The following is a 16,767-nucleotide window of genomic DNA, read 5'->3' on the forward strand; positions in this document are numbered from 1 at the left end:
GCGCCCCCTGGTGTTTGGAGCTACTCATCATCAGTTTGTTTCCACGTAAACCAAACTGCTCATTAAAGTAAAGTTTTAAGAGCTGCTGCTGTTTCTGTGATAAATAAAGTTTCTACAGCTACATCTTACACTGAATGAAGCGCAAAACAGGAAGAGCTCTGCTTCGAGTTTGACTGTAGAACGGTTTAAAAAGAAGTTCAGTGTCCTGCGCACACATACGTTTATGTTCAGAAATGATTTTATGGTTTGTGCAGAAGAAGAGAAGAAAAAAAACAGAAACAGGAGAGCTGCACTCGGGGTCCTCACAAAGACAGAAAGACAAGTATGTGTGTGTGGTGGTCCATCAGGAGACCCTCCTCTTCCTCCTCCTCCTCCTCCTGCTGTCTGTTTGAAGCTTCAGGCTTTTATTCTGGAAAGCAGCGAGAGAAAGAGGAGAACACATCAAACCCAGCTCAGAGAGTCGCTCACATCACGGCCCAGAAAGTGTGAACATGAGCCAACAAAGACAGGAAGTAAAACATAGGATGCTACAGGAAGAACTAACTTTCAAAATAAAGCAGGAAGTAGACTCAGAAGCAGAACAGAGTGACAGAAGCAGCACTTTGAAAAATGGGATTGAAAAGCGGACTTCTGGGAAAGCACACACCTGTCAGCGCCGTCCTGTCGGCTCAGTGTCCCTGCTGCAGACGGAAGGAAGGTTTCACACTCAGTAATCAGATTACACAGAACATACTTGAAAAATCACACTGAACAAAAATTAAAAACAGCAATGACGTCCTGAGAGTCGTGCAGCCCAATCAGCTGCATATCCAGGTAAACAGCGAGCGTGCTGATTGGCTGTCACACAGACTTACTGCGGCGGAGTGGCTCAGCTTATCGAAGCGAAACTTCAGGTTGGATCTGGGCGAGTTCTTGTTTCTCAGCTCTGAGAGAGGAGAGAGCAAACGAGACGTGAGAACGGCTCCAGAACAGAAACCCTGGCGGTGAGCGGGCGTCGCACCTGTGGGGCTGCGGCACACGATGACCGGAGCTGAACTCTGACCTTCTACCGTCGCAGCCTGGACACGCACAGACACAGAGAGGACGCAGTGATGAGGGTCTGCGTTACAATGCAAGGCGCCCTAAATAACACTGAGCTGAATGTAGCGCTGAGCGTGTTTTCTCACCAGGTGTGTGTCGTCAGCTGGGATGCTGAAGCTGCAGGTGCTGGATGTCGACCTGGAAATCTTACTGCTCTCCTTCTTCGTGTGAGTCCTGCCCGTGAAAGTGAAAAAGTGATGAAGTTTATTGTTTCGCAGTGAAAACTGAAACATCTGCTTCTTTCACTTGCTGCTGCTTCTGCTGCACACACCTGTCCCGCTGCCCCGCCTCTGGAGAGCTAGGATTGGACGGCAACTCTGGCCTCACCTCCAGCATCGGGTTGCAGCCGTCGAAGCTCCTCTGCTCACCGAGGAGGCTGAGGAGGCGTATCAGAGACAGGAGGAGGCGGGGTTAATGTCCTGGAGGCAGGTTAAAGCTGTTAGCTCAGCAGTACACAGCACACCTGTCGAGACCAGCTCTCCTGAAGGTGCACCCCCACCTGTGCAGCCGTGCTGACATGCACACTGGTGGGTTTGAACTTTACTGTCCAGGTAAACAAACTGAGAGGCACGTTGGGCAGCGTTACCTCCTCTGGCTGTGCTTCTCTGTTTGGCTGTCGACGCTCAGCAGGCGAGGAAAAAGTCCCGAGCGCCGCTTCACGGGAGACTTGACGTTACACTGCCAACGCAAAGAGTCCAGGTGTCAACGGGGGCCGCTCACAGACGAGCGGGGTTCAACCTGCTCCTTCAGTTACCTGCAGAACGACTCACCTCCACGTTCAGGTGTGCCAGACCCCCCCCACTCAAACTGGTGGGCAGTCCAACCCCGCCCCTCGACATGGTCTCCATGGAGACGCTCCTCCCTCGCATCGCCCTCTGAAATGGAAAAAGATTTGGCTTCTTCCTGTCCTTGCCTTTCAGAATAAAAGCTCTAGCTATCTCCACAGTGTGACTGTGACTCTAATACAGAAAGCAGCTGTTTGCAACTTAAACAAAACCTTATCTCTGCTTTTACTGGCTATGAAATTCATGTTTTTCCTAATAAATATTTCTTTGTTGTTGTAAAAATGATTTTCTTACTAATTAAACATAATGTTGTGGATAAAGACTGCACGGCTTTAACTTCACTATCACTGAAAGTTGGATGGGAAAATGCACAAGTTCCATAAAGTAAATAAAAAAGAAATAAATTTACTTCATAATTCATTGATGAGGGAAAATATAACATGCTCCATATAACATGTCTATTACTTTGTCAAACACATTTACGTGGACCAAAAACTGGGAAATAAAACTGTAATAGTGACAGATCCCGTGCTGAGGTAAGAGTCCGGCGTCACTGACAGTAGCTCCAGTCTAAAACACGCTGCTGACACACTAACATTCACATTACAGCTTTTACTGCTTGTAAAGTGGGACTACTTTCCTCGGTGGAGGTATGTGAGTTGGATTGGTTCTGGAGCGTCCCATCAAACCATCATTTCAAAGCAGGAGAAGAAGAAGACGACAGGAGGAAAGGTCAACATTCACCTTGATGGACTCCAGCAGTCCTCCGTGGGCCTGTCCGTTCTCCCCTCGGCCCTCCTCCTCCGGCCCTGACGTCAATCCCAGCATGCTCTGGGAGCGTCTCTGCAGCTCGTCGTGGAGGCTGTCCAGGAGGGCGGCGCGGGTTCGCTCCTGACGGAGACGCAAAGAATCATGAAACCCCTCATGTCCTCGCTGTGTTATTTCTCTAAAGTTCAGGTGTCGCAGATCTTCTGCACAGGCGGAGCAGCTTTTAGAGTGTCAGGCTTCTCTGCAACATCACTGACTTTATGTTTAATATGAATCATTTTTCTCTACTGTCACTTATAATCGAAACCAAAACAAATCACTCGAGCGTCCATCAAGTACGCTCGCAGTCTGAACAGTGCAGCGAAATGACAGACGCACTGCAGGAGTTTACCTGCAACATAATTATTCCTTTGCTTCCTTCTCTTTATTCTGCTGGTCCTGCCTTCATGTGTTTGTAGGTTCATATAAATACAAGGAACTAACGCCCGGTAATTAAATACTTCCTGTGACATCATGAGCTCAGTACTGAAATCTGTTACTGTGATTGCATCACTGCGTCTGTCTTATTAGACACACGGTGTGGTTGTGACTCTGGGGGACGGCCTGCAGCTCTTTCTACCTCGAGTCGGGCGAAGCGGTCGCTCTTGTAGCAGGCCAGCTCTGCGTTGATGAGTTTGGTGAGAAGAAACTCTCTGAACTCTGGACCCTGAAGTACAAAACGCAGCAGACTTAACCACAGCTCTCAGATCAGCCTCACGTTCCTATGAAAAGTCCGACAGCCTCACCTTTTTAAAGACAGGGGCGGGGAGGGGCGGGCCAAAGGGCGGGACGTCCTCTCGCGCTGTGACGGAAACCTGTCAGTCAGAACAGCTGTTGTAACTGGTGGAGTGAAACAGGCAGATCTGTGTCTAATCCCCACCCACGCAAACCCACCCAGCTATGAGCAATAATAGAGACGCTTCCTCTCCTCAGTAAGAGAAGGAGGAGCCTCTGGTGTGACGCTTCATCTCCGTTGTTGTCATGTTTCAGAGGATGAAAGAGAAATCTTCAGCCACCACGAGGATTTGGGTTTGTTTCTGTGAATTCAGATTAAAGCTCTTCTTTGATTCCCAGATTAAACTGCATCTGACGCCATGAACCTCACAGACGACAGAGTCAAATCTATAAAAAAAACCTCCATCGTGGAGAAACGGAAGCCGGCGTGTACCTTGTAGGAGGTGGTCTCAGAGCACGGCTCCTCCGCCTGCACCACGATGAAGGCGTGGAGGAAGTTGGAGGCGATCATGTCGGGGACAAAAGGCGTGGCCTCTTCTTGAAAAACCAGCGCCACGATGTCATTTCCGATGTGCCGTTTCCTCTGCAGCTGAAGGACAGAGTGATGCTGTTACGTGCAGTCGTGACGGCTCATAAAGTTTATGAAGCACAGCAACAACTTCAAAGTGCTTCTGTCACACTGTTACAAGACAAACTGTCAGTCAGTGAACAACAGTCTGACTGAACACGCTGTGTTTGGATGCAAGCAGGTGCAAACACTGAAGCACCAACAGCTGCAGTTCCTCTGACGTCCAGCAGAGGCTCTCGCAGTGAGTCGCTCACATGTTCAAACTTTACAGCAGCAACAAACACGTTTACAGGCTGATACTAAATAAATAAATAAAACCATTTTTGGCTCTAGATCATGTCCCCTGTAGCTGCTAGCTTCACCTGTTTGTGCTGTTGGTGTAGACCAGTGTTGGTCAAGTTACTTGAAAAAAGTAATCAGTAACTAATTACTGATTACTTCCCCAAAAAAGTAATCCAGTAACTTTACTGATTACTTATTTTCAAAAGTAATTAATTACTTAGTTACTTAGTTACTTAGTTACTTTTTAAAAACACGATTTACAACCTGAATAGGTGATAAAGCGATAGATCTTTTTAAAACTTGTTTTATTAGTTTTAATCTTTTAACTTTATGCATCAAGCAAAAATTTAATTATATGCAACATTCTCTGACTGGAAGAAATTAGTTTAACATTTAAACCTATTTTCTGCACATTCCAGCACATAAAATAAAATATTTTGTGTGTTTACACTCAGTCTTTCAAATAGATGCAAGTAAAACACAGCAGAAAATAAATAAAGTCAAAGACTCAGCGGTCCTGTTGCTCTATTTTCACCTGTAAAGCAGGAGTGGGGTAGGCGGAGGTTTACCCTGGTGCAGGTGTGCCGCGGTCAGTGGAAGAATCCGCGAGTTTCTCTGTGAGTTTCCCATTACGTCGTAGCTACTCGGTGCTTGTTTGGAAGTTTAGGGGTTTTTTCGCTGTAAAAAGAAGTTTTCTTCCCACGCACGATGGACACTAATGTTTTTGTCACTTTTATGGAATCAAACTCAAAGTAAGGTCAGTACTTCCACGCTTTAAACGCTGCACGCACATACTCTCTCTGCACTTGATATATGATCCATTGTTGATCTGCACACAGCTGTTGTCACGAACGGCGCACTCGCTTACGTCACTGTCATGAGACATTCTCGCAAAAAAATCACGGTTTTAGTAACGCAGTAACGCAGCGTTCCTACGGGAAAGTAACGGTAATCTAATTACCGCTTTTGCAATAGTAATCCCTTACTTTACTCGTTACTTGAAAAAAGTAATCAGATTACAGTAACGCGTTACAAGTAACGCGTTACTGCCCATCTCTGGTGTAGACTGAGATGCTGTGATTGTGCAGACACAGGGTCACGTGATGACGAGCATCCCTTCCTGCTGCAGGCGTCTGCTTCACACGGAGCCAACCTGCCAAACCGTCTGCTGCTGAGTCGCAGCCCGTCCTCCTGTTTCACGCTGACTCATTCTGTGTTTTGTTTCTCTGTCACGCCATCTTCATGCCGCCTACCTGCTGGGCGTCTCCCTCAGTGAAGGGCAGTTTGGTGGAAACGTGGAACATGATCTCCTGCTGCCGGTGGACCGTGTAGATGGACTGAGACCCCGTCTGACCGTGAAGACACATCCAGACCCCCCCGAAACCTGCACAGAGGAAACGGGCACCACTCAGTCTGCAGGTGACCTGCTCTGAGGTTAACGAAAGCTATTTAGAGTTTGGAGTAAATAAATGCGATTCAGAGTGAATCAGCCATCTGTGCTCATGGAGGAGCTGGCTTCCCTCCTGATTTATTTTGGTTTGTGTGCTGATGTTTCTTTAAGAAGCTTAATCTCTGTGTGTGATGGAGCAAAGCTGGAAACACGTAACACGCAGAATGAAAACAGGCGTTTAACTGAACCTTAATCTAAACAGGTCCAGTAACAAACACTCAGGGCCAGTAAATGTTTTGTTTCACTGCAGACAAACAATGAAATGTCAACACACACTGTTTAATGTGATGTCTTTGTTGTGTGTGTAAATCGGGGGTGGTCCTATTCCTCTGCGGGGCAACCTGCATATGGCCAATAAAGCATTCATTCAATTCAATTCAATTAATATTCTGAGTAATAAATAAACTTTGAGTCTCCGGCTGTCTCAGGTTATTTTTTATGGGTCACTGATTACAGACCGTTTTCATTGCTCTGTGTGTTTGATTTGTCCGTCAGTCCGTGCTGGACTAAACTGTGGCACAGCTACAAAATTTACTCCGAGAGATCTGAGAAAATCCCATGGTTGTCTAATAGGGCTGCCACGATTAGTCGACTAGTTACAATTACGTCGACTATCAAAATCGTCGACGACTGATTTAATAGTCGACGCGTCGTTTGAAGCTTTGTAAGATCACAAAAGACGCAGGAATAAGTAGTAGGATTTAAGAGTGTAATAACGGACTGAAACAGAAGATGGCAGCACTGCATGTACAAGGATGCCAGCTGCCGTTAAACCCCGAAGAAGAAGCTGTGTCCCAGAATTCATAGCGCGGCCCAGCTCAGTTTCCAACAATGGCGGCAGCTAGTTAGTTTTAATATTACTCTTATTATTCTTTCTGGGTCACAAAATAAACGTTTAACATATTTTCAGGCGAGAATGTAGCTGTGTAAACCTCAAATATCTGCTCAGTTTATCAAGACACCACATATTTTCAAAAGCGCTCCGACGTTTTCGGAGACGTCTGTTACCCACTAGCTCGATAGCTAGCAGGGGGCTAGGTCACTAGAGCCGTGAGAACACCGGACTCCCGGCAAATCGTTTTCAAACCCACCGCCGTCTTTCGCTACTCAGGTTAAACATGATATATGAGTCACTTAGATAACTTACAAATGTTATTGTTTGGCTTTTTTTAGTATTTTATTTGTTCCTGAGTAAATCGGTTTGGCTGAGATTAAAGTTTTTACACAGCTGAATAAACATCAAGCAGACAGCTGATTATCAGAAGTGTGAGATGCTCGAGAATTTACTCCGGTGTCCTGTTATAGTTTAGATAGCAAGGAGTTTATTAAACTTCACCGAAACAATCTGCAGATTTCATTTAAAATTTAATAAACTATCATTTGATCTTTATTTTTAGTTAGCACAGACCTGAAACACTTAAAGCTGTAAGCTAATGATAGTATATAAGAGCAGATGCTGCTGGTGCAATAAGCTGTTCGTTGTACGTCCAATGGATGATGATCTGATTAGTCGACTATCAAAATAATCGTTTGTGGCAGCTCTAGTTGCTACTAAAGGATCTGCTTTGGTATCAACTGACATGTTACTGATAGAAATAAATGATTAAACGTGATGATTGCAGTTTTGTCTCGTCTCTCACCCTTTGAAGTCCTGCAGATCCACTGTGTCTCCCAGCAGCTGCAGGAACTCTGTGAAAGCCGGCGTTCCTCGTTGTTCCTGAACAGCTCCTCCTCAGACACCTGAGGGACAGGTGGCATGTCAGCTACGACCGATACACTCATCACAGAAGGTGAACTACTCTCAGATGTGAAGTGCTTATTAATGATGCCAAAGAACAAAAGACGGACTACACTGAGATTATTATTTTAAAAATAATGTTGACTAATGTGTTTTTCATAGTTTGAAAACATTTGCTGAAACAGGTTTTACAGCAGACGAAGTGCTGATATAATCAGCAGGATCAATAACATCAACCAGGCGGTACCAGTGACCCAGCACTCCAAAACAAAATACTGGAACACAATACAAATTCTTTCACAAGGCAACGCTAAGAATGAGCGAACATCTTTATGAGCTTCTGGGTTGGTCTGCAGTGTCCTCTGGAGTTGCTTACAGCTTATATATATTTGGTCATACCATGTAAAATCACCCAGGACCTCTAAATCAGCTCATTTCGTCCATACGATAGTTGCAGCGTATTTAGTAAAGCCCGTGGAAAACAGTAACAGCTAATGGAGTGCACTGATCACTAACATCAACAAACCTACGTGCTTCGGTTAGAAATCAGTCCACTAGTGGGAATAAAGAAGGAAGATGGAAACAAAACACCGAGTGGACACAAAGCGTGAGCAGGTGGTGAGGGTACCTGACCAAATCTCTGGTAAATGACTCCAAACTTGTAGGTGTTGTTCACCTCATGCTCATCATAGTTCACTATTAGCTGAGATGCCTGCAGACAAAGACAGACGTGCATCATCTCCTCTGACACTGAACAGAAACCCAGGTGTGCTGACGGTGTGGGAGCCTACCTTTGGGTACAGGACGGGACTGAACCGTAGACCTGCCGCTTCGTCGCACAGCAGCTTCGCAATGACAAACATCGAGGTTACAGTTAGAACGACGCAAGGCCTTCAAAAGTCTCAGCCTCTACCAAAGTGGGTGAGTTCAACCATAGAGGACATCATGGACCCACTTGGGCTCGAACTCGGTACAGCATGTAAAGCAGCTGTGATGACCGCTACACTATAGAAACAGTCTGAGATGCTGGTGCTTACCTTGGCCAGCTCTGGTACACTTGGGATGTCCGGCAGCTCTGCCAGAGATAATCTGTGGTAGACGCTTTTCACCCGAGATCTAATGAAACAGGAGAGACGCACCAGAAACCAAAAGTTAACTCCAAGAATAAGTAACTAAATACTTGTTCTGTCCTCACACTGACTCATTGACAGTTTGTGACACAGACTTGTGTGAACACAGGCACTCGAAACCACAACACACAATATTTGCTCACAAGAAAACGTGAGGAGGAGCAGTCCGATCCACAGCTGGAATAATCTCTCAGGCTCAACCGAGTCACACCTGGACACCAGGTAGCGATAAATGTTTGACCCACGTGTGGACCAAATCTGCAGTTTTCTTTGGACCATAATCGGCCTTGACCGAGGGAGATGACTCAAGTTCTTGCTCCCTCTACTCAGCCAGAGCTCCACCACATCTGGGCCAGATGTCAGGTGTATCGTAATATCTGGGTAACACCTGGCCTACCGAACACCTGCCATGAGCCGACTCAAGTAGGGCGAGATATTTGTAGTAGCTTACATGAGCCATCAGTGGCAAAAGTCGAGATCCTGACATGTTTTGAGCCCCACCCTATCACCGCCTCCTGTGTGACCTTAATGACCCAAAGAGCTTCCTTTTGACTCGAGCACTTTAGATCTTAGAGAGCAGTCCTGAAGACTCAAGAGGAGAGGTGGCTGACTTTGTGAAGGGTGCATTAACAAAGACCTATTTCAACGTGAAATCTTAATTAATTGACTCGAGGTGGTTGGCCATCGGTCCCAGCTGCCTGCTCATACAGACTTCAGTCGGCTGCTGTTCTTCTTCGGGTAGTGTGGTCAATTTATAGGAAGATCTGCTCCACACGGGATCTGACTCTCTGAGAGCAGCAGCCTCGTAGGTGGACTGAGTCAAAACTCTGGTTTTCGGACCTGATTTATTTAGCTCACACTGAGCTCATTTGGGCTTTTATCAGCTCCTGTTCATCATCAGAGAGCTTAAACTCAGAGGACAGAGCTGTTTGGGGTAAACACACCGGTCATGGCCTCCATGATGATCTCTGTTCCCTTTTCATTTTGTCTGTGTGAGATTATTTCCTGTTTAATTTTGAAGGTTCCTTCATTGTTCTTTTCCCATCCACCATGGACTCAAACATTGATTGTGACGGCTGGCTCTTGGCGAAGGCGGTTGTACTTTTCTCCTCTCCTCCTCTCCCTATCTCCCTGCTTAGTTCTTATGTCCTTGTCTTGTCTCGTGTGTGTTACTTTCCCTGGAACACTCTCTCACAGTCTGTTTCTAAAACCTAAAGAGAATTATGGATTTGATCAACTGGTCTCTGAATGCTATTGACACCCTTTTCTCAACGAGAAATCTGGGCTTGGGTGAGCCTGAGTGCCCTGGAGGGACTTTCCCTGCCAGATACACGATGGACGGGTGGCAGAGGATCGTGTGCCTGGCGGGACTGTCGATCGAGGACGCTGAAGATATCTACCTATGAACCATTGATAACAGGGTTCTTGCTGATCGGAGCTGGCTTGGCCCTGGCTTATCGGAGAATTAAGAAAGCGGAACCAGCTGTTCAAACCCCCACAAGGCTTTGAAATGATTGAAATGATGGGACGAGGTGCGGCTTCTCAACATGGGCTCACTGAGTGCAGCATGGTTAAGAGCTTGGAGAAGCTTACGGCTGCCGTCAACACTCAGAATAAGACCTCTGAGCGTACATTGGATCACATCTTGGAGCAGCTCACTGTGATCGTGAGTTCTCAGAATCGGCTCTTTGAGCACAAGACTGACAACATCACGGAGCGTAAGTTTGATAACATCATGGCGAAGCTCGCGGCTCTCCAACGGGAGATTGAGAGACCAGTGTTGGACTGTAGAAACTGCTTTGAAATTCTCATGAGTTGTTCGCACTAAAGTAAAAACCACCATCATATGCGGCTATCCCTTCGGCGCCAGCTGCGGTCTCAAGGCTGGAGCTGAACAACAACTCCCTGATAACGACTGTGTTTTAGTCTGTTCTTCCCATTCCATGCAAGGCCACCTGGGTTGGCTGGAAGACTGTTTACTTAGCCTGGCAGGGCGAAGGACACTGTCTCAGCTGAACTATGGACACACGCACACACTGATAAGCTCTCATCCCTCCTCCCTTTCCAAACGCCTTCGATGCTTGTTTCCTCCTGGAGGACACGGCGGGTCTGGGCCCAGACCCATTTCACTGCAGGGCAACTTGCATGTGATGAATAAAGTTCTGATTGATTGAACATTAGAAAGAAAGCAGGGTTTCCCATCTTTTCTTTACAGTCTGTAGTAGAGATGGACTGATCCGATATTACGTATCGGTATCGGTCCCATACTGACCTAAATTACTGGATCGGATATCGGAGAAAAATAAAAAATGTAATCCGATCCATTAATGATTACGAAAGCACCTCACAAAACTTGCAACACGCCGTAAACTCGCCTCAGAACGTTAGCAACGTCGGAGCAAGTAAGGCATCAACGTGATAGAGCGTCTGTGGCATGCCAGGCCTGTCGTTGGTCTGGGATAGCATTGGAGCTTCGCTACCAACCGGCATTTCATCTCCGACAAAGGTTTATCCCCGAGAGAAGTAAAGCAAGTGTGTAAGTCATCTCTGAATGTTTGTAAAGCATTCCTGCGTTAAGCTTAACAAAGCGATATATGGAGCGACTGCCTCTTCTTGCTGCTACTTCAATCATGAAACTGCTTAACGATCAGCTTGATCGGCTTTTCTGTCGCGACTCCGTCTCTCTTGTTTGCTTTTGGCCCACTTTGCACCAGAAAGAGGAAACAGCGGCTGAACAACAGCAGCACGTTTAAGCTTGATCAGCTGTTGTTAGAATGTATTTACTTCTACTCGAGGATCTTTTCTACAGCTGACGGCTGGTAACTGTGGCAGGGGCGGATCTAGCAAAGTTTAGCCAGGGGGGCCGATAGGGCATTAACAGGGAAAAGGGGGCACAAAGACATACTTTTCTTTCTTATTCTCATTTAAATGTCTAGCTTTTAATAAATAATTATCTGACACCCAAAGTTTTAATTTGATGCAAATGAATAGAAGTCCATTACTGTATATATATACCCTAGTAAGCTATAGTACTTTTTCCTTTGGGAAGGTACCATCTGTGCAGTCTGCAATTTTGTTGAAGAAAGATGTTGAATCTATTTAATATTTCTTGAAAAATAATTGATTTCTGTGCATTTTTTTTTCACACTGCATCAAATTAAGGTTGATTACGTCGATTAAGCATCATGAGGTGGAGCGTGAGGGGTGGTTCCCTATTTTTTATTTATTTATTTTTGTTGCTGGGAGTTGGAACCCTATTAGTTAGGTTGCTTAATATTTCTGCTGAGTACTCTTTAAAATACCAGAATAGGAAGGATGGTGTAGGTTTAAGTTTATTAGATTGATCAGTATTGCTGAACTATGAAATATTTTTTTTGCATACAGGTATAACAGAATAGCTTTAGTGTAGTTGTTGTTTTAAACTTGAGTATGAACTTATACAAAATGCAGCAAGATATTTAAAAAACAGTTTTGTTGATTAAAAAACACTATATCGGATTCATATCGGTATCGGCAGATATCCAAATTTATGATATCGGTATCGGTATCGAACATAAAAAAGTGGTATCGTGCCATCTCTAGTCTGTAGTCCCTTGCCATGAAAGCCTGTCATGTTACCTGATGATGACGAGGAGGTGCTCGTGCTCCTCCTCCTGCTCGTGTCTCACAGACAGCAGCAGGTTTCCCACGCTGCTCGATGAGCACGAGAAGTTTAAATGCTCCTGACAACAAAAGAGAAGGACGTCAACCAATCAGGTGACAGCAAAGGATGAAGATGGATTTAATCAAACCTCACCCTGCCCAAGAAGTGCTTCCTGTACGCCCGAGCAGCCTCGTTGATCTCCTCCAGATGGTACCCATAATCCCCTGGGGCGGTCTCTTCCTCTTGTCTTCCTTCCTCCTCCACCTCCTCCTTCCCCCTGCTGTCTGCAGAGGGAGGAGGAGCATCAGGATCCTCGATCCAGTAGCCTCCAAACTCAGGTAGGATCACCTGAGGGTACGCCCCCCCCCTCTCCAACACCTGCAACACACATTCAGACAGGTGTGAAACAAAAGCACACACCTCACCCCTCAGCAGGCTTCCTGCAGCTGGCAAATCAGAGGAAAGTGAGAGTTTGAGTCATATGGAGGCGGTCCCGTGGAGACTCTAGTCTCCCCCCCCAGATTGTTAGCTGCTGTCAGTATGAACAAAATTACTATAATAAAACTTTCCTCTCCTCTTATTGGCTGACGCACCCCTGATCTGACTTCCTGTTACGCCTCCTTTTTGAAAAAACAATTAGCAGTAATGTTCAGCTTTGTGTTTTGAGCTGTGTTAACATCGGTCTCACCTCCTCGATCCTCGGATAAGGAATGTAGTCGTCCTGAAACAGAAAGACGGAGACGTCAAACATGCGTTGGACACACGAGGAATCAAAGCTGTCCTTTCATCACTGACTGACTTTACTTATGTAAATGTGCTGTTTTTTATGTTTGAAGTCATGAACATAAAAAATATCCATGAGATGGACTTACAGTGAAAAAGCTTAAACATGAACACAGACGCATGAAGTGGAATGATGCAGACATGCAGGCGACCACAGGAGGGATGACGCTGAGCAGGACGTTTATTCAAAACAATCACTGAGACACAACGAGGAGCTCACAGCCTCAGCGTTCACCGCGGTCGACCACAGCCGCCATCACTGCACCCGGCTAGCTTTTGTTTAGTGCTGCCACTCCAGGAAACAAACCCGAGTGCAGCTAAGATAAACTCGTCAGCGTGTTTGTCACATGGTCCTCCTGCGTGTAACGCAGACGTGATCATCATCACACTGTAGAAACCACCACAGCTAGCTGCTAGCATTAGCACTCTGCCCTTATTCCAACATGTGAAAACCACGCTGATCACGTCCATCTTTTATATACAGTCTGTAACAATCACAATGGTCATTTCCATCTTTTAAGTACAGTTTGTTCTCAGCTGGATCGGGTGATGAAACTTCGATCAGGCTCTCACACCTGCTGAAGGTTGGACTTCCCCAGGTTATCTTTATGAGCATGAATGAAATGAAGCCGTAAAAGTGAGCGCGGATGGATATGAGGACAAACAGACAGATGGACAGACGTGCCTTCTGTCTCTGAGGGATTGTCTTCATCTCTGCAGCTTCTGGCACCTGCTGCAGCAGAGACGGGGAGAGAGACGTGATGAAGACTGTTTCACCCGAACACGTGAAGCTGTAAAACAGCTCACAGAGGTTCAGTCTGATTCATTAAAATAAGAAACAGCTCGCTAACATGGGAGGAAACAGTGTGTTTACATGGAACTACTTTCAGCTGCGGATTAATGCAGATTTGGTGGATTATATGTGCACTGATGGAGGAACATTTCAGCCACTGGTGGATTTTTAGAGCTTTTGTGAGGCTAACAGGATTAATGTGAAGCTTTGATAAAGACGAGCTTTAACCACACAAACATCCGCTGAAGAGTTTTTCTGACTCTGACAAACAAATTTCACAAAATTAAAGAAAAAGTAAACAAACAAAAAAAAGACAAATTTCTTTACTTCACAAAAAATATGTTAAAAATTAATTTCTGTTATTTAATAATTAGCAATGGTGTGTTGATGTTTTACATATCAGGACATAATAAAAATCTCTTTGATTATTTATTCAACCAAAACAGAACCAAAGTGAAGAAACACTGAGCTGTTGGGTAAACAGGAGCGTGATCGACTCAGAGGTTTGTAGCTCTGCAGCATTCAGATGTGTTAACACAACGACACCTTTCACCTGAGGTCCCAACAGCTCCACCTCTATAGGCCTCAGTTAGCAGGTCAAAGGTCAAAGTTTGCAAAGCTACAGCTGATCAAAGACTTCTGGAACAAAGCGAGACCAAAGAGTTTGTTCAAAATCAAAAAACTAACACATGCAGCGATGATGAACCAAAGTGTTCAGAGTCAGGGTGCGGACGTCTGTCCCACAGCTGGACCAAACTGGGTCATCAGCAGGTCACAGATCCACACACAGCCATGCAGCTCTCTGTGCATGGCTGAATGAAACCTCAACGAGCTGAAGCAACGCTGTGAAGGAGAGTGGCCCACAGATCCTCCACAGTGGGAGACACACAGAAACCCTCGCTGCTGAAGGATTTATTGTGTTTAATAAATAAAGAGAGTTTTACGTGTTGCTGTTGTCTAGTTCAGAATCTGCTGATTCTCCGGTTGTTTTTACTTAAACCCTGCAGCTGTTTGTCATCAGTCACCGGGTGACTTATCTGAGGAAACAAGCAGGAAAAATCCAACTTATTTCCCTGTTCAGGTCTACGATGATGATGTGCGATGAGACGTAGAGGTGCAGGTGTAACAGGAGCACATCCAGAGAGAACAAGAAGCATAAAACAGGATAAAACATATAAAAGAAAGAAAGAAGGGAAATAACACCGCCTTAGATGTGTCGCGTGTCCAAGATATTACAAAGATCCAAAGTGACGGATGAAACGCCGCAGCGTCGTTGTGTCATGTTTGTACCTGATTTAAAGGCTGAAACCTGGTTTTGTTCTGCTGGAAGCTAAAAGAATATTGGATGAAGCCTGTTGTTTGTCGGAGAAGCTGCTCCGGATAAGGAGAAAATTCATTTTGAAGAAAAGTCTTAAAAAACACGCACACACACGCACACGCACACGCACGCACACGCACACACACACACACGCACACACACACACGCGCACGCACACACGCACATGCGCACACACACACACACACGCACGCACACACACGCACACACACACACACACGCAACGTGCGCACACGCACACACACACCCACACACACGCACGCACACACACCACACGCACACACAAACACGCACACACACACACGCACGTGCGCACACACACACACACACACACACACGCACACACACGCACACACACACACGCGCACGCACACACGCACATGCGCACACACACACACACACGCACGCACACACACGCACACACACACACACACGCACGCGCGCACACGCACACACACACACACACGCACGCACACACACGCACACACACACACACACGCACGTGCGCACACGCACACACACACACACACACACGCACGCACGCGCACGCGCACGCACACACACACACACACGCACGCACGCACACGCACACGCACACACACACACGCGCGCACACGCACACAGACTCACACTCTTACCTCCATCTTGTCCATCATGTCAAAGAAATGAGCCGACTGCAGACACACAAACGGGGTCAAAGCTGTTTATTTGTGTCTGTTGGATCATTTACGCTTAAAAGTTCATTTCTGAGGATTTTTCTGGTGTATTTGAACCTGCTGAGGTTCCTGTTCACCTCCATGTGGCCTGAATGACCTAACAGTTCATAAGTTTGTGGAAATATTGGCTCTGTACACCCCACAGTGGATCCATCCAGGTGTGACTGGCCTTCAGCTTTAATTTGAAGCATTTAATTAAAGTGTTGCATTGACGGTTGAAGGCAGGCAGGTAAAGCATCATCAGAGTGCTGAACTTGTTGCTGTTCACTGAAATTCCTCATATGACCTCCAAAGAGGGTAAAGAGATTAGCTCTTATCTGTCAGCACTCTTCCTGAGGGCTGTGTGTAACACTCCCACAGATGTGTCAGATCCATGCTGATGGAAAACAGCTTCACCCGTCTGACCAGGTCAGGAAGACTCAGGTCAGACAGAAGGTGCAAACCTCTGGTTACACTCAGGAACATCTGCACAGGTCTGAAAGATGAAACCAGGATGAAGCTGGAGCAGACTGATGAGGAGAGAAGATCCCATCATCTGTCTGTCGAGCCTGTACGGCTGCAGAGGGCTGGTGTCCCTGGGTGAAGCGGGCTGTAGCCTCTGCTCCGTCACACGGAGCGTCACAGCGCAGATGGAGGCTGAGAAGCTTCTCAGGAGTTTCTCACCATAAAGAAAAGAGCTGATCTCAGGTCAGCAGCTTTTCTGTGATTAAAGTGAGGCCCACCAACCCTCCAGCACAGCAGCTCTCACTGCCATCTTTAGACCTTTCGCTGCTCATCTCCACCCACTCCACCCTGCCTGCTCTGCCTTCTCCGCTTCTCTTCACTGTGGTGGTGCACAGAGGCAACATTACAAGGACCTGCTGTTGTGGTGAGACGGTGACTCCGTCTGAACAAAAGTTGTTAAAAACATAAATAAACACA

General features: G+C 46.2%; 1 pseudogene; it reads right to left on the minus strand.

Moving 5' to 3' along the window:
- Positions 1–220: 220 nt before the first annotated feature.
- Positions 221–16,767, minus strand: part of LOC120737321 — a 17,837-nt pseudogene continuing 1,290 nt past the window's right edge.

The sequence above is a fragment of the Simochromis diagramma genome, unplaced genomic scaffold (genome assembly GCF_900408965.1).
Source record: "Simochromis diagramma unplaced genomic scaffold, fSimDia1.1 OVJJ01000323.1, whole genome shotgun sequence".
Classification (NCBI taxonomy): domain Eukaryota; kingdom Metazoa; phylum Chordata; class Actinopteri; order Cichliformes; family Cichlidae; genus Simochromis; species Simochromis diagramma.